At 44.0% G+C, this 19,519-nt stretch overlaps 1 protein-coding gene across 4 annotated transcripts in view; it reads left to right on the forward strand.

Moving 5' to 3' along the window:
• Positions 1-6,778: 6,778 nt before the first annotated feature.
• ATL3 (atlastin GTPase 3) overlaps positions 6,779-19,519 on the forward strand; it is a 259,411-nt gene continuing 246,670 nt past the window's right edge. For 2 of the 4 annotated variants that reach the window (XM_069208038.1, XM_069208039.1), the window contains exon 1: positions 6,937-7,051. The gene's annotated coding sequence lies outside the window, so the exon portion shown is untranslated. Of the gene's footprint in view, positions 6,845-6,923; positions 7,052-19,519 lie in introns of those variants that run through there. The other 2 variants (XM_069208040.1, XM_069208037.1) reach the window with 2 other exon arrangements.

A 19,519-nucleotide genomic window follows, 5' to 3' on the forward strand; every position in this document is an offset into this window, starting at 1 on the left:
ATGTGCTGAGTGAAGGGTCCCTAGGGTGACATAAGACATGCTGCAGCCCTTGGAGACCTTCCATGGCATCAGGGCCCTTGGTACCAGGGGTACCAGTTACAAGGGACTTACCTGGGTGCCAGGGTTGTGCCAATTGTGGAGACAAAGGTACAGTTTAGGGAAAGAACAATGGTGCTGGGGCCTGGTTAGCAGGGTCCCAGCACACTTTCAAATCATAACTTAGCATCAGCAAAGGCAAAACGTTAGGGGGTAACCATGCCAAGGAGGCATTTCCTTACAAGCTGGAGATGATGCGGTGCACAGGGGTACTGTCGCAGCACAGTGAACCAAGCTCTTACCTCCACCAAAGTTGGACAGGGAGTACTCTGGTCATCAAGAGAGGAGTCCCAGATTACCGGTTGTCATCTCAGAAGAGTGCCTGCAGAAGCAGGGAAGTGTCTCCGTCACTCCACTGGAGATTCGGTTCTTCTGGTGCAGGATGAAAACAGGCAGTCCTTAGAGCAAGCACACCTTGGAAACTGTTGCAAATGCTGGGTGAAGCTGAAATTGCAGGTCACAGGATTCGTCCTGGATACTTTGTTGGAGTTACAGCGGTTCCTGGAGCAGTCTGCGGTTGATCCGACAGTCAGAAGCTGAAGCAGAGGATTCCTGAAGGAGTCTTGCAAGCTGAACTGAGGAAACACCCAGAGGAGAGACCCTAACTAGCCCTGAGAGGGGCATTGGATACCTACCCAGGTATGCACCTATCAGGAGGGGTCTCTGATGTCACCAGCTGGCACTGGCCACTCAGAGGTCTCCAGAGTGTCCCCACACCTTGGAATCCAAGATGTCTAACACCAGGGACACACTGGAGGAGCTCTAGGCACCACCCCTGGGGTGGTATGGACAGGGGAGTGGTCACCCCCCTTTCCTTTGTCCGGTTTCACGCCAGAGCAGAGACTGGGGGTCACTGAACAGGTGTAGACTGGCTTACGCAAGGAGGGCACCATCTGTGCCCTTCAAAGCATTTTCAGAGGCTCTGGGAGGCTACCCCTCCCAAGCCTCTAACACCTATTTCCAAAGGGAGAGGGTGTAACACCCTCCTCCTAAAGGGAATGCATTGTTCTGCATCCTGGGATTGAGCTGCTCGGTTCTCAGGAGGGCAAAAACCTGTCTGTGAGGTGGCAGCAGCTGGGGCTGCAGTGGAAACCTCAGAGAGATGGGTTGGCAGAACAGGGGGTCCATGGTGGAGCCCCCAGGATGCATGGCATTGCCCCCCCAGTACCAGATGTGAAATGGGGGGACAATTCCATGATCTTAGACACCTCACATGGCCATATTCGGAGTTACCATTGTGAAGCTACATATATGTATTGACATACATGTAGTGACCACGTGTAATGGAAGTCTGGGGAATTGGCCCTGGACAGCGTGGGGGCAACTTTGGTATTGCAAGGGTGCCCTCACACTTAGTAACTTTGCACCTAGCCTTCAGTAAATAAAGGTTAGACATATAGGTGACTTATAAGTTACTTAAGTGCAGTGAAAATGGCTGTGAAATAGTGTGGGCACTATTTCACTCAGGCTGCAGTGGCAGTCCTGACCTGAAGAAAGGTCTGTCTGAGCTCCTTATGGGTGGCAAAAGAAATTCTGCAGTCCATAAGGATCTCCTGGAACCCCAGTGCACTGGGTACCTATGTACCATATACTAGGGACTTATAAGGGGGTCCATTGTGCCAATTGGAATTGGAATATGGGGTCACTAAACTATAGTGACTAATTTGGTAAGTAGAGAGAGCATAAGTACTGGATTTGGTGTTAGCAGAACTTCAGTGACACAGTTAAGCATACTGATAACACACACATTAGGCCACAAACCATTTGCACTAGGGTCCTGGCTAGTAGGATCCCAGCGAGACAGGCAAAACACACTGACAAACAGGCATACATTGGGGGTAACATGCCAAGAAAGATGGTACTTTCCTACAGGGAAGAGATGGAAAAAAACTGCTCCTGGGAGGGATAATCCTCGCCTCTGTGTCCTTAATAGAATTGAAACTTCCTTTCTCATTAGCTAGGAAATTTTTCATTCTGTGTCAGGACCAGAGGTGAGAATTATGCATGTTCAAAGCTTGCTCACCACTAAGGTTGCGGCATCATGAATTGGACTGAAATAGAACTTTTTTAAAGTTGTTTCCGGTGATCAATCTGCTGCATTTATTATATCTTCCAGTCGCATTCCTACCTAAGTGGCTTTGGACGCCATGGTGCCTCTAGTTGAATGAGCGTCAAACTGCTTCACATCAATACCTGCCTCCGCCATTACCCATCGTACCCACCTTGCACCAGGGAGATGATACTTCCTTAAATAGCTTCCTAATTACAATCAATAACTGCCTCTCTCATGCTGGCCTATGCTCAGCCGTCATCTATTCTTAGGCTTTAATACATTGTACCACACACAGTTTAGGGTTACCTACAAAAGCAGGGTAAGATACCGACCTGGTATTTGTTTTTGTCCTCCTGGATATTGTTAAGGTTACCCCTTTCGGGGTGAAAACTCTGGCACATACGTCCAATGCCCACACGTCTGAAACCCTTTAGTATGAAATAAGGCAAAAGAGAATAGCCAACATCTCAGATAGATCCTTACAAGAGAGATGTTGGTTATCTTGTCAACGTGTCAGAAAGCTCAATACCTGTTTAACATCCCCCAACTCGAAGTATTGAGGATCTGGTGGTCTGCTAATCTTAATCCCTTTCATATCTCTACAAACTCATGGGTCTTCTCCCACCGGAATGTTGTCAATGGGATTGTGACCTGCCGAAATAGCTGATCTAAAGGTGTTAACTGTGCTGTACGCCAATCCTATCTGAGCCATTTCAGTCAGGAAATTTACAATATGGATAATTTCTGTCCCCATGGGATCCAGTTGTCTCTGCAGGCACCAATTATGCCACCTTTTCCAGGCCGAACGATACCTTTTAGATGTGCCATTGGCTCATGCCTGATGGATGAAGCTTGTAGTCTCCCGTGAAGGGCGCTAGTCTTCCCATCGTCTCCTGAAATCCTCCAAGCCATGAGAGTTATATGGCCCTGTAACAGTGGAGGGTGAAGGTTCCCCAGGGGATCTGTGAGTATGGATGGGAACGTGGGCAGCGCAATCTGGAGGTCCAAAGAAAGCTCCATCAGTATGGGAAACCAAGCTGGAGACCTCCAGATCAGTTATTAGAACCAATGACGCTTTCTATCTCTGAGTTTGCGCCGCAACTTGGGGAATCATTGCGAACGGAGGCAATGCATATGGTTTGTGTTTGGAACAATCCTTCAGGAATGCATCCACTGCCTCGGCTTTCGGATCTGGTCTCCAGCTCACGTATCTTAGGAGCTAATGATTCAGTCTGGATGCGAAGATGTCCAGATCGCACGAGCCCCAACTGTCCATGAGAACTAGAATGATGATGTGATCCAGCTGCCAGTCGCTGCTGACCATAAAATGCCTGGATTTCCAATCCGCTATTGTGTTGCTGATGCCCGGAAGGTATTCTGCCATCACTGAAATCTGTTTCTCCCGACAATAGTGCCAGAAGTCCTTTGCAAGATTGGACAGAGCTCTCAAATGAGTTCCCCCTAGGCAGCTGACGTACCTTACTGCTGAGATGTTGTCCGTCTTCAGGAGAATGCAACAAGACCTTTTGTCTTTGGTGAGGGCTTTAATCGTGAAGGATCCCGCCAGGAGTTCCAGGCAATTGATGTGGAGGGATAGTTATGCCTCTGACCATCTGCCATCCATGGTGATGTCTCTGCATTGGCTCCCCAGTTCTGGCGGGCTGATATCCGATTTGATTACTAGATCTGGAGTTGTCCCAAAAATTGCTCAACCGTTCCAGGCCTTCATGTTGTCCAACCACAGTTGGAGTTCTGCCCCTGGCTTCCTCCGATAGTGCTAGTAGTTCTGAGTTTGTTAGATCCCTTCTTAGGTGGTCTGCCTTCAGTCTCTGTAGAGCTCTGTAATGGAGAGGACCTGGAAATATGGCCTGAATAGATGATGAGAGTAGTCCTACCATCCTGGCCAGTTGTCTCACTTATATTCTGTCCCTCCTGAGGACCTTGCGGATTTCTCTCTTCATCTTGGTGATCTTGATCCTTGGGAGACTCAGGGAGGCTTCCTCCAAGTTGACCAGGAACCCCAGGAATGTGATCTTCTGGGTCGGGATGAATTCTGACTTGTCCTTGTAGATGACAAAGCCCAGATCTGTCATTAGTGCTATAGTCATGTTCAAATTGGATAGGATCCATTGTCGGGACTGGTCCATGATCAGGATGTCATCCAGGTATATAACCAGTCTTACCCCTTTGGTGGGAAGGGCCTCTACTACTGGACACAGCAGTTTGGAAAAGCACCATGGGGCCGACGAGAGTCCGAAAGGAAGGGCTCTGAATTCGAATGTCTGCCCCCGCCAGAGGAATTGAAGGAACCTCCTGTGTGAGGGAAAATGGGAACTGTGAGATAGGCGTCCTTGAGGTCAAATTTGACCATCCAGTCACCTGTCCGTAGCATAACCCTCAGTAGATGAAGACCTTCCATCTTGAAGTGGCGGTATACCAGCCAATAGTTGAACTCTCTCAAATTTATGATGGGTCTGAACCCTTTGTCTTTCTTTTGGACTAAGAAAATATTGCTTACAAACCCCGCCAAGTATTGTGTTTGCAAAGTGCCCCTTTTGCAAGAAGCTGTCTTACCGCAGAATCTATGATCAAGGACTAATGGTGTGCTAAAACTAATGGATGTGGAAGTGTTCTCTGAATGGGGGTCTGGTAGATTCTATTTGAAAACCCCTGACCATCTGAAGGACCCTTGGGTCCAATGTGATCCTTTCCCAGTTGTGTATATACAGCTTTAACCTCCCTCCCCTGTTTTACATGAGGGGGAAAAAGGGTATTGCTTACCCACTTTTCCTTTCTGAAAGGAACTGGAGCCTCTGTCTCCCCAAAAAGATTTTTCTCTTCCGGACCCTCTGCTTGGGTAGAAGTGTTCCTGTCTCCTTTTGTTCCAGCATTGTTGCGTTTGGCTTGTTGTTTGGGGGACCTTGGGAGGTTGCATGGCCAGAAGAGCGTCCCATGCCTCTACCGGTGCTCCCTACATATTCCTCCACCTTGGTGTCTAGGGTCTATTTGGAGGATCTTGGGTGGTAGATCCCATTCGTGTCAAACATGTCTGTCTGTCCCATGTCCCCATCTGGGGAATCTGATGCCGAAGAGCCTAGGCCCCATGGTCTGCCTGAATCACCCTCCTCATCCGAGGACGTGTCCGTCCTACCATCCCCTCTGTCAGAATCCTTGGCGTCAATGTCCAGATTTGGGGCGATCAAATTGCCAACTTCTCTGGGCTTGTCCGCCTCCCGTTAGGGTGCTTTTTAAGCATGCGCGCACTCTTCTGGAAGGTTTCATAGAGTTTGTTGAAAACGTCAGGGTGCCCCGCATCACGCTTCTTGACCCTCTTGCCTCCTGCTCCCTTGCTAGTCCCTGCACCTAGGGAAAGTGGGTCAGAAAACACCCCCAGAATGCTTTTGGCCAGTCTGTCAAACTGCTCCTGCAAAAGGGCCAAAGCTCTTGATTTGGACAGTGATAATGCCCTATCTACTTCTTTAGGCAAGCGATGGGGCCGAGAATCATAGATCTCCTGGGTGGATAAGTATTCGTGATTCTCACTGGATTCCACGTTTATTAGGGAGGGGAGAGCACCTGGTGAAGGCAGAAAGTATCAAGAAAAGAATGCCCTGTGTATGCTGGGCAGCTCCCTGAAAGTGCTCAATGCTTTACTGTGCAAGAAAAACTCGCTGTCACCTCGCACGGAAGCCGGCTGCTGAGACCCGAAGGGATAAAGCTTTGTTGCGCTCACGTGTCCTCAGGGGTTGGCAGGAAAGGCCTGAGAGAATGCTTTCAGGAAAACCTCTCAGTGCTTTCGCCACGCGAGCATGACGCTGTCAGAGCGCTCAAAAGGCTGCTGTGACAACACGCGCTCTCTTCATGGGTTTCCGACGGCGCAAAAGAGTGCCTTCTGAAGGCTCGCTAAGAAACAAAAAGGAGCGCTGAGGATCGAAGAATGCCGCACTGTCAGCATTATTTATCTTGCCGCTTAGCGTCGTCCTGAAAAGGAAAAATCTGCAACGCACCACACACACGCAATCAAATTGGTGCAATCAGTTTTATATATTCCCCTCCTAACACGGAAGAAAGGAAAGCCGTGACGTAACTGACTCGCGAGCAGTGAAGAAGGTAGAGGCAGGAACGTCATGACATTATATACAACGTGTGATTGCACTGTGGTTACTATGGTGACCTTGGGACATGTAGTAATAAGGATCTTTTTGTTCTAATTGGTGTTTCTTTCAAACTGCTGTGATATTAAAGTGGAGAAGAGTATGAATAATCATCGCCTCCGGTCATGACATAGACTCGGAAATATCTGTAAATTCATGTAAAACTCCAGTGGATTCAATGTGTTATATCTTCCAGTTAAACATTATTCTAATGATCTTAGCTAACCTACGGGAGCAAAAGATTATGATATGGATCCACCCTAGCTGTGCAGGTACAGCAATACAAACACCCTTTATGCTCTAAATTAATTATCTTGTATACAAAAAAACACAGGCATTAAAAGATTTTACAGCAGGTTCGTCATGCCACAGGGGACACGCCGGAGCAGGCAATGTATGCTTCAAAGTCAGCCTTCTAGTACATTGTGGAACTCTATGGTACTATGTGAAGTTCGTGACTGTAGTTGCGGTGCTTTCAGTTCTTCCGGGGTTGCGCGGACTGATACTTCCGCTGTGTCTTTGGAGCGTAGTTTCTGACTGGGTACGTCACTTTCCTAACCAATTGAAATCTCTATGGCGCCTTACAGCCAATAGCTTCTCCGAGCACCGCCTCCCAGTCTGTCAGTTTGTGCAAAGTAGCTTTCCCATAGGATCGGCGTGCCTTCGGCATTTGAAGTAGTTTCGAGTCTAAGGCAAGGCAGAGACAAGCGCAATCGAAGTTTTCAGACCTTCTTTTTCAAGACAGGAGGTAAGGTCCTCATTCGGAAACTCCACGTCAGATCGTTGAGGACGGGAGCGCATGCATGGTGTCAGAACACTTATAATTGGGCCGCTCCTAGAGTTTGCTATCCTGGCAGTGAGCCAAAACGGGCCCTAATTCTGTTCTCGCCTTGTCCGGTCCCGTTTCCTTGCAGATCACGGATAAAGCCAGAATAGGGTTTTGGTGTTCTACGGAGTTATTTAGCAGTGTCTACGTCTTTCTTTGCCTTATGGGACTTGAAGTCCGGCTAATACTTTGGCGCGCGCAAACGACTGCAAGCCCCATTAAGCAAGGAAAAACATCAACTAAACAATATCCCTCCTTGAGCTGGGAAGGGTGGGAGCTCTGAGTTTGTGCAGCGAAACAGTAGCATATCAGAAAATGAAAAGGCAGCGCAGTTCCTGTCATCTGTATATTTTGAAGCACTATTTGAGTGACGATACTTATCAGTTTGTCTAAAGAGTCCTTTTAGTTTCTGTTTTTGGTAGTTCAAATGTTTTGACTTGACCTCACTGGGAGGATAGCTCACTGTTGCCAGCAGAGCTCCAAAGACTTCCAGGGCCTTCAAGATAAGTGCTCAATCAGTTTTTTATTTTTTATTTTTTGCATCCATTGATCTTTAGTCATAACTTATTAATGTGCTAAACGCAACTACAAATCCTAGCATACATTGGAAACTGCACTGAGTTAGCAGTTACACACAGAACTAGGAACGCGAGGTGTAGGTGTCTGAAGACTCACCACCTCCCCCTAGCTCTGGCAGTAGGAAAGTAAGCTGTGCCATAGCAAGGCATTTTGGATTTGGCATAGGGAAGAGAATTCGTCAAGGATTACGAGCATAAACAGAGCCCGTGGAATTATGTGGCCTAATATGGCACATTACATAACGGCTTGAGCAACAGTGGTGCTGGAACAATTTTCAGAGTGGGGGTGCTGCAATCATGGGTACATTACTGAAGTCATAGACATTCTGTAGAATCCAAGCATCACACAAAGAACAAATATAGTAAATTAGCCATGCCCGATTAGCAGGAGAGTGATAAGGTTGTGATTATGTAGCTGGTGGTGCATTTTGGAGCATATTGTCGAAAATGCATTACTCTAACTGACATCATGTTTTACATTGAAATGGCCACATATTTCACACTGTCATGCAACTTCACAAAGCCATAGCACACAAACGATAATGTGTGAAAATTGAGTTCTGCAAATATTTATCATTTACACATCACTAAATGTCCTGATTTGTCTTGATCCTAATAAAATCTTTTGTTTTCATCATACTTTAGAATTCCACAAATTACAGAATTACATTAGTGCTTTCATACATTCTTATATATTTTGAAATATTTGTATGGTTCATTTACAGAAATGTAAATTTTACTATATTAGGAAAAAATGACATTCTACAGCCTTTCTTTCACTCAGAACCCATGCAAGATGGTCATAGTTCTTCTTACAAAATGCTCTGACTTTGCAGTTGGAGAAAAGTAAACACCAACCTCCTTCTTAATAAAAGTATAAGCAGCAATTTGTTAGAAGGCATAGCCTGACATTTGACTTATGTCTTTTAACATACTGCAACGGTGTCAAGACAAAAATAAAATTACAGGCATTTTTATAGCTTATTCACCTTCTGAACTCCAGCATGGTTATTTTGGGGGTGCTGCAGCACCTCTACTTCCAGCGCCTATAGTGAGCAATTCCCCCATATTATTACGCCAGTGTTTCCAGCCTTGAGCTTTAATACTATCACGTAATGCATGTTTTTGTTCCTTAGGTTTGCTGTGCTTTCTTTGACTAATTAGATTAACCCCTGAAAAGATCAGGTCTGCAGACAGTACTTTTAATGACCAGAAGTAAGGTGGTCACCCTATTGCACCCCATGTTGCAATTTCTGCAAGTTATGTATTAGGTAGTGGAGAAAATGCAGTGGCCACAGAATCACATAATTCCATTGGTCCTGCAGTTACATCACTGGTACAGCTTTCAGATAAGCAGTTTCAACTTCCTTCACTACATCAAAGATCAGATACAATATGTGCAAAAACAGTTAGAGTTTACTTTAGATTAATAGAACTGTTATAGTACTGACAGCAGCAGTGTGAGCTTCTCTTACCATAAAAATTTTTTTTTAATAAGACAGGTGGACTACCAGGAGAGAAATACTATCTCAGTCAGGTCTTAAAATAAAAATCAGAAAAATGTTACCAGACCTGCAGGTCTAGTTACTTGAGTAAACTACTTGACCTAACTTAATGCTCTTGTCCCTTAAACTGGTCACCAATTGTTTGATCCTGGGCCCATATTTATTTCACCTTTTTCATCATTATCACATACAAAAAACTCTTGTTTGATTTTATAGGCCAAAATGTAGCCCATGCACAGGGTTTGCACGAACCCTGACTTGCCTCTTGTTCAGTAACAGCATTCTCATCGGGTCTGGCTTAGGAATGTTTCTCAGTTTGTGGTTAAAAATTCTCACATTCAATAAATATATTATTAAACCATGATGTATTTGTCAGCCTATGTTTCTTTGAAATGGCCACATTTTCTACTGACATGCAGTTTTACTGACAAATCTGTATAGCGTACAAACAATAATGTTTTGAAATTTGGTTTCTGCAAATATTTATCACATGCACATCACCGAGTCAAGTGCATTGTTTGATTTGTTTGATCCTCTTAAAATCTTTATTTCCATCGCACTCCTGAGATTCAAAAAAGTGCTTTCCTAATTGCTTATATATTTAGAAATACATGTACACTTCATTTACACTCTGTATAATTTGTGTTAAGAAAAAAACAGCCTGAGAAAGAAAACTCGATTCTCCAGGATAAAATAAGCAGCATTTCCCTAGAAGACTTAAGCTGATATTTGACATCCATCTTTGAACACAAAGCAAATATTACAAGATAAGAACAATATTTAAAGGCATCTTTATTGCTCATTCACTTTCTGAATGAAAAGAACACCTTTACTTTGTCAGCTCAAGCTCTCTTGCCTGAACGGGTCAGTTGGTCCTACAAATGGCTTGCCGTGATAAAATCTGAGTCGTAGTAGTGAGTGGGGAGTCAATTTATTTTTGAGACCTTTCAGTACAGAGGGAGAGACAAAAGTTATGCTGCCTGAATACCGTATTCCTAATTCCAGTGAGATCTCATTTGAAGACTTCAGTGCCTCATTTTAGTAATGTGTGGTGTCAATATACTCATTTTGAGCATTGTGTCCAGTTAGGGAGGCTACATTTAGAATATTGGGTAAAGATTTGGAGGGCTCGTTTTGGGTACCGTCCCAAGTACTAAAAGCGTCAACTGAAGTTAGGTTCCAATTTTCACTTTATCTTCTGGAAATGTTTTATAGTTTTAAAGGCTGCCTCCAACATTTTGTGTTCCAGTCTGGGGTCTTTCTCTGGTGTGTTGTATTTAGTATTGCAGACCACATTTAGAGTGATTTGTCAAGTTTTGGAGACAACCGCTAAGCCAGTATTGTCCAGCTCTATAGGTCCCTTTGTAGTGCTCTACTTTGCTTGAGTTTCCCCATAGATTACAAAATTGGATAACAAAAATCCTATGTCTGGAGCATTGTGTACAGTTGAGAGGGCTACTTATAGTATACTGAGACGTGTTTTGGTTACACTTATGCCATGCCGTGACCAGTTTCAGAACTCTCACATTCAGAGAGTTTTGTGTAATTCTAGAGACACCTGCTACACACAGGTATTCCTTAATAACTAGTGGGTCCGGCAAGGAGAGGTTAGTATAGAAAGGCAGTGGTTCCAAACAATTGATGTAGGTCTACAGCAAACGCGATGCAGCCATGTATTGAAAGCATTGACTGCTGTGTTTGTTATTTGTTTTACATTTCTTCTAACAGTCATTGTGTAGCCTCATACTCTCCAATTTACTACCTGCCTTATTCTGCATCTACAAGGTAAAATGTAATACTTGGACTGCAAATATTGATCTGGGTACTGTAAAAAATCACTATCTGTGAAGATAATGTTCTGAAATCTTATGATTAGCTCCTGAAGCTACAAAGAATCTGTTTTAACACTAGAAAAGTGGAACAGACCTCTATGACCTTCTGACACAAATGACCCTGAATCCATAAAGTTTAATCGTTTTGGATGCAGGTTGAGGAGAGATTGTGAGTTTGCACATTTATGGCAATATTTGGATGAATATGATGAGCTTTGTTAGAAATGGGGTTTCTGGTTGGCTAGGGTATGCACCTAAGCCAGGCAGAACCCACCCACTCTAGTCAGGGCAAGGGAGTTACACGTCCAAGATAACCCCTGCTCACCCCCTTGGTAGCTTGCCACGAGCAGTCAGGCCTGACCCGGAGGCAGTGTGTAAAACGTTTGCACAACACACGTGACGCAATAAATACACCACAAAGGAACACAACACCAAGTTATGTAAAAATAAATTGTATTGCACAAAACATAATTAGGCCAAACACATGTCAGAATTATCCTGCTACCTTAGCAGTTGTCATAACGTTACACAGGTTACTAATACTCTGCAAGAATAAGCAGTAGTCACACTAGAACATGTAAGTACTCAGAAATCTGCAGCATAAGAAGTAGTCAGGAATCTCATTATCAAACCAATATACTTATCATGGTATTCCCATGTATGTCCATAAGAGGAACATTAGAGAGCATATGGCACGTAATACAATGAACAGGTTAACATCCGGGGCCCGCAATGTCCATAACAGGAACATTAGCAAAGCATAGGTAGTCTCTAGATAGTACCTGTTGTAATATGAAAAGCACCTCCTGTACCACGAAGATCAATCTGGGAGGCCCCCGGCGCTCCTATGCGTAAAATGGGGGCCATGTGTTGATCCTGGGGGGAGCGGGTGGTACGTATTCCCTCTGGGTAGTGGTGTGTGGGCCACTCCTGGGGCCTGCACCTAACCGGGCACCGACATGTTCTGTGGGACTCCCCTCGGGTTGATACGGACCCTGGTGGGAGGGTGGGCGAAAGTAACCTAATCCCCCAATGGGGTTAATTTTACCCCGAGCCACATAGAGAGGGACAGAAACCAGGCTGTGTGGGTGCCTCTGACGAGGCTTCCTCCCGCCCGCGATCTCTGGTGCTGAAAAGGGGGGCCCTGGGGCGGGGATCATCCATTGAGGACTCCTTTCCTGCTCACGCTCCTCGGCCGACTGGGGCAGCTGGAGCAGGGGCTTCCTATGAGGCTCCCCTCCTGCTCTGATTCAGCCGCACCCTACATGGTGCGCAAGCCCTCCGTCAGACTTGCCCGTGCCGCAGCGGTGAAGACGCCCACAAGCAGGTGTCCGGTGGCGCCCCGAGGGCACTTCACTCAGTGCTCTGGTCTCCCGGGAGCACTACGTGGAGTGCGCTCGGACACACTAAACCCGCCCGGGTTGCGGCGGTGATAGCCGAGCCCCGATGAGCGCTTCCCAGTTCGGGTCAGTTGCACGGAGCCTGGGTCGCACCGGTGATCCCCCTTTACAGCGATGCGCTTATGAGCGCCAATGGCCCCATAAAAGCGCGCCACTCGGTGCCAAGAAGTCCCCAAAGGGAGCGAATCACGCCTCGTGCTTGGGATCGTTGCAGGTGTCAGGGGCCACAGCACCCTTCCCCTGGAGACAGAAGGGTGGAAGCACAGGGCTACCTGGCCCAAACGCCAGGCCAGCACAATGGATGCAGATGGTGGCAGATCATCCTAATGACCCAGCATGTCACAGGTCAGCACAGCAGCAGCAGTCCAAGGTGGGTCCTGGTCAATCCGTTCAGCAGCGTTCTGTGTCCTGTTCCCAGTAAGTTTCATGTGTCCCAAAGATGTCCAAAATTGTGGGTAGAAAATTCCCAGTACTTATACTCAGTTCTGCAAAGCATTTTCAATGAGGATGAAAGGGGGTTTCAACCAGTTTGAACTGGTTCTAGGAGTGTCCCCTCTCTCCTCCAGCACAAGCCCCAAACATCAGTGGGGGGTAAACAACCCTTTTGTGTGAGACCAGGGCACAGCCTTTACAAATGCAGGTGTTCCTCGCCTCTATCTTCTCTCAGCCCTGGAAGACTATTCAGTATGCAGATGCACCACTGTGACACCTCCACCCTCCCTGTGTACAGGCTGTCTGAAAAGTATGCACGAAGCCCAACTGTCACTCTGCACGGACGTGGATTGGAGTCAAGCTGCAAAACACCAGAGTCCTAAGCACTGAGAAATGCTCATTTTATAGGAGTGGTATTTCTGTAATAGTAATAAAAAATCCACTTACACCAGTAAGCAGCATTTCTCACTACCATTACAACCATACCAAAAATGCCAACGCTACCCCTCATAAATCGGACAATACCCCATAGACATAAGGCAAGGAATTTCCAATTCAGTCCTATGAGAAGGCAGCACCCACAGCAGTGAGAAACCAAATAGGCTGTTTGTCACTACCAGGACAGGCTACACAACCAGACACATGTTCTGCCTTCTATATACATAGCACCCTTCCCATAGGGCTAGGTAGGGCCTACCTTAGGGGTGACTAACATGTAGTAAAATGGGCGTTCTGGGCCTGGCAAGTACGTTTAGAGGCCAGGTCCCTGTGGCAGCAAACTGCTTACGCAGGTCCTGCACCAGCAGACCTGAGACAGGTTTGAAAGGCCACTCTAGTGGGTTGCGCAAGTAGCGCTACTGGCCCACTAGCAGCACTTAATTTACAGGCCCTGGTTATAGAGATACGACTGTACAAGGGACTTACAGGTAAATTAAATATGCCAATTAGGTATAAGCCAATCATACCAAGTTTACAAGGGAGAGCTCACGCACTTTAGCATTGGTAAAGTGTTCAGAGTCATAACGTCAGCCAAAAAGGGTCAGATAAATTAGGAGGAAAAGGCAAAAAGTTTGGGGAATGACCCTGTAAAAAAGGGCGAGGTCCAACAATTTTGCTATGGAAAAAGTGCAGCAATCAATGTGCTTTATGAATTGCTAAGCTGCTCCAGTGGTGTCCAGCCCAGGTACAGGAGGCCAGATCTATGCTATATATTGAGGATAACAACCGAAAATGTAAATCATGTTGCCCAGATGAAGGTCCAAGAGGACATACCTGTTCTGATTTAATCTTTTATATGTCAGTGGTTATCCTGAAAATGTGTCCTTGATGTAGACCTATTTGAACTCCACTCATAGAAATAAGTTCCATTTATATTAATTGTTTGTTGATGTTTCTTATGTGAACACCATACAAATCTGGCTTGTAACCTGTTCTTTTGAATCTGTATACAAGTACCCGGCTTCCCTGCATGATTTACCTCTGGTTAACATAACCCTTCTGTTGCATCCACAACTACTAGAGGTTGACATGGGAAATACCCAGCCTATAGCACAGTTGAAGAGCTGTACACGAAAGTATGTTTTAAGAAGGGGTGATGCTGACTAAGAATGAATAACTCACACTACCACAACATCCCCTACTCTGACGTCATTAAGCCCAGAGCTGCCCTTCTGGTTCAACACTGAGACAGTTCTGGGCATGGAAGGAGACTGCAATGGTATCAACGCCTTCACCTCTGTCTTTTTTTTTTTTTTTTAAATATGTAGCACTTCACAGGGGTATGGAATTTGATAAAATATCTACTTGTCGATGGGACAGGTTGCTTCATAAATCTGCTAGTCCTCTAAAAAAAAATCTACTTGTTAATTGGGTTCCATTTAGTGCAGCAACAAATTATAACAGCAGTCTTATTATTTATATAAGAGCTCTGATAATAGTCTTTCCGATTATACCAGGGCTAATACTAAAGTACGGCTTGAATACTAGCAATATCCTTATTTTGCCACCTTTCTACTGATCTACATACTGGCGGGAGGTAGCCGTAAGTAGTAGTTCCAGGGTTTGAATGCCCCTTTGAGTCTGGGCAAAACTACTTACTTGCATGTTTTAAGGGTTTTCACCAGCTCTTCTCTAATCCTTTCCCATACAGAGAAAGGTTGAAAATTTACTCTTGACAAGAGTCTGAAGTCAGATTTCTTGCAGGTTTGGGGAAAAGTAGTTGGAGGGAAAGTGAACTTGTAAATGCTCAACAGCTTCTTGCTTGAGCAAATCTATGCATGCATATTTGCTTGTGCTAAAATACAGTTCCAGGGATGTGGCATTCCTATCGCCTGATGCCTGGGACATATGGTTTGAGGTCAAGGGCAACAGGTTTTCATGTTTATTTTGTCCTTAGGTCAAGTAGGCCCAACCCCCTGCAGCACAAACCCTTTGGCTGCCAGTTTACAGAGAAGTGAACTGTCTGCAGTTGAAGTAATATGTGTCCATATGTTAATGCTGTTCGAATTTGTATTTATGGTTCATTAATGAAAAGACATCTTTATTAGGGTGCGCATTGTAAATAAATGTTTTATGGTCACACTACACTACTGAGTTCCAGTAAAAAAAAAAAAAAAAAAAAAAAAAGTGTTCATACATGTTTGAAAACCTTAGCAATATGAGGCTAAGTATAATGCTCCCAGAATGCGCTTTGATTAGATGCAACTGTTTGCAGAAGCTTGTAAGCAAGAGTTCAGAAAAAAATGCAAATAGAAAAAAAAAGTTTTGCTACTATGAAATTTTAGGTGCTATTTCTTTGAAGCGTCATTTAGTAAAATGTGTTAATGCTTGCTATTATTTCTAAAAAATATTCCTAATGGAAAATCAGTGTAACCATTTTCAATGAGATTATGTAAAGTATGAAAATAAACAAGCACTGGCAAAGCCAACTGATTCAACATTTTTGTGAATCTTTTGGTTTCGTCAATGCGTGTCTTGTTTTGACATGGCTTTTGTAACCCTTTATTGGTGTGGGAGCTGCCAGGCCCTCGCCATTGCAACAAACATGGGCAAAAAGCAAAAAGTTTTTTGGTCTCAAAAAGCACACATTGCCACCAGTGGCCTAACAAAGGCCCCACAGCCCCCCTCCGGGGGGCCCACTCAACTCGGCACCTGCGCAGAGGAAGTCGGGGGGGAAGGTAAGGGGGGTACTCCTCCACGTTGTTTGCCGGGGAGACCGCCTCCAGTTTCGTTACGCCACCGATTGCCACAGTAGTTCCTGGCACTGAACAAAACTTTGTGTGCCAATATGCTCCTTGTGGAAGAGCAGAATGCGACCACTCACAGTAAAGCCAACCGATAGATAGAGAGAGAAATAGAAGTTTAATAAAAATAAAATGTCCTTGTAAACGCCAGACCTAATTAGTGACCCAGTTCTTAAAGAAAAGTCACAAAAGTGCACCCATGATATGTCTTTGAATGAATTAGTGCCTTTCATGAATTCACAAGAACTTACAGAAGTCGATCAGGAAATCGCACCCCTACAAAATATTTGTGAACTGTATTTTAGCACGAGCAAATATGCATGTGTAGATTTGTTCATGTGAAAATCTGTTGAGCATTTACAAGTTCACTTTCCCTCCAACCACTTTTTTCCCAACCCTGGAAGAACTTCTACTTCTGCCATTGTCAGGAGTAAATTTCTACCCTTTCTCATTATGGGGAAAAAAATAGAGAGCTGGTGAAAGTCCTTAAAACGTGAACGTTAGTAGTTTGCAGACTAAATGGCATTTCAACCATGGAATTATTGCTTACTGCTTCCTCCAGCCCCAGCATGTAGATCTGCTGAAAGGTGGCAAAATAAAGAAATTGCTATAGTGGGGATTGAGATTGCAAGTTTTCAGTCCCTACTATAGTAGTAGCCCAGGCATAATCAGAGGGGGTATTATCAGAGCTCTTACATAATGAGATTGCTGCCATAATTTGTCGCCGCACTACATGGCACCAAAGGGACAAGTAGATTTTTTTGCAGGACAAGTAGATTTAAAAAGCAACCTGTCCACTGGACAAGAAGATACTTTATTAAATTCCACACCCCTGAGTTCTCAAATATTTTCCAGGAGTACTTTTTTCTGGTCTAGTTTTGTGAATTCAGGACATGCGTAAATCTGCACTAATGCAAATACCATGGGTGCACATTTGCGACAGTATTTAATAATTGGGCTCCAAATTAGGTCTGGCATTAACCAAGACCCTTTTCTTTTTATTCAAATTATCTCTATATTCACCTATCAACTGGCTTCACTCTTAATGTTCAGCATGAGCCCATTCACAAGGAGCATATTGGCACCAAAGTAGTTTTGTTCAGTGCCAGGAACTACTATGGCAATGTGTCCTCCCCCCCTTTTTTTTATTTTTTTTTTAAGACCTAAAAATATCACAACAATAAAGTTTTATAAAAGCCATGTCAAGACAAGACACATTGACAAAAGCAAAAGACTGACCACGTATGTCAGACCTATTGACTTTACCAATGCTTGTTTGTTTTCATGTTTCCCATAACCTTGTTGAAACTGGTTACACTGACTTTTCATTATGAGTATGTTGTGGAAATACTAGCATACATCAACACGTGTTACTAAATGATGCTTTTAGGAAATGGTACTTAAAATTTCACAGTAGTTTAGCGAAACTTTTTTTCTAATTGCATTTTTTTTAAAGCAAAGAATTGTCAATCTTGCTTTCAAGCTTCTGCAAATATTTGCATCTAATCAGAGCGTTTTACTTAACCTCATATTGTTAACCTTTGCGGATGTACTTTACATTTTTTTTAAAATTTTTGTTTTTAATGGAACGGCTGTCAGGAGGGCAGTCCGAGTTTGCAACATTTATTTAGAGGGCTCATCTTACTATTAAGGGCTTTGCATTGATGAATAATAAATACAGGTTCAAATAGCATTAACATATGGACACAAATATTACCTTAACTGCAGACGGTTCCCCACCCTCCCCCTTAATGTGGTACTTTAAATTGGCAGCCAAAGGTTTTGTGCTGCAGGCGGTTGGGTTTACTTGTCCCAAGGACAGAATAAACCTGAAAACATGTTGTCTTTTATCCCAAACAATATGTCCTGGGTATCGGCCTATAGGAATTCCACACCCCTGAGCACAGTACTTCTCGCATCCTAAGCTGTTTATAAAAACATGTGTTGCTACTTATTTCATAGTTATTGGAAGGGTGGAAAAGCTGACTCAGCATTTCTGTGATTGACAATCATCAAGTGCTTCACATCTTAGTGACTGTTTTATTCACTGAGCCATGGTGCTGGAAATGGTTTGGTTCATGTTGCAAATAAGGAATCACTGAATTAAAAAAAAAAAACAGCAATCACTGCGCCAGTACTGCACCAATATCCATTTCAACGTGCTGATAAAACAATGCATCTGCTCCTTAGCAGATTAACACTTTTTTGGGCTAGATCTGTTTCAGCCTTGCTTAATGCACTACTGATGCAACATAAAAAAATACATTCTGTGCCCCATTTCTCCGGTCAAGTCAGAGATGGACAGAGATATTGAAGCAGTAAATTTTCTCAAGCTATTTTAAAAATGCAAACTATTTCCAAAAGAAAACGTAACAAAATGAGACCGTGAGAAAGTACTCAAAGGTATGCTTTATCTTGCCTTTAAGTCATGCAAGGAAAATTGCCTGAACTTGTGACTGATCATTGTGTGTAAGGTGCTGTGTTTATTTCTTAAGTATAGATTAATAGTTTCTCCGAACAGAACACTGTCGGAATTGTTTCTTTTAGCTTATTAATACATCTGTCTCAGAGCTCTGTGTGGCTTGCAGGCCCTAGCTTTGTGGGTATGGGCTTTTGTTGAAACTAACCTTGTATAGCCTGCAGGCCATAAGTTCTGATCCTTGTAAAATACCTTAGTAGGGTGTTTGCCCATAACATTCACTTGCATGTAACATCCAGGACGTGGCTGGATCCCTGCATGATGCGAAAAACCTTCAATTCCGCTAAAGTGAATATCTTGGATTTGGGTACTGGTTAATCATTTCTTTTGTAAAACAAGCAAAAGAATGTCCAGCATAATTGAAGCTCCTTTTTATTGTAATTAAAGTTAACAGAAACTATAACACAGTATTCCATTTACATACAGAAGACTGCTGGATTGCTCTGACGGCAAGACGGCTACTGAACAGCGTACGCCAAGCACAGAAGAATACTATTTAAACTACCATACCACTAAAACTCATATTTTGTTAATTAATTTAATCTTTCTGTAAATGAAAGCTAGTTATAGGAATGCCAAGTACAAAATTCTTGTCCCCTTGAAAGGGCCCAGTGCCTAGTTCTTTTACTGGCATGCTCAGACCGCACAACCTGTCGTCATAAGTATGCTATTGCAGTGCTTTCAGTAAGTAGCCTGCCCATGAATTTCCATACAAGGCCACATCTTTAAGTGCAGTTCCGTATTGTGGTTTTTGGGGCACCTTCCTCCCCCCCCCCCCCCCCCCCCCCAAAAAAAAAACTTTTCTGACCTACTTAAAGTACTGCAACGAGTTAGAATGTACGATTTATTTTATTTTTAAGGATAATCAGTATAGAAATGTAAAGATATTAAACCTGGTGGACAGCAGTAAGAGTTCGTTGGA

Source organism: Pleurodeles waltl, chromosome 9 (assembly GCF_031143425.1).
Source record: "Pleurodeles waltl isolate 20211129_DDA chromosome 9, aPleWal1.hap1.20221129, whole genome shotgun sequence".
Taxonomy (NCBI): Eukaryota; Metazoa; Chordata; class Amphibia; order Caudata; family Salamandridae; genus Pleurodeles; species Pleurodeles waltl.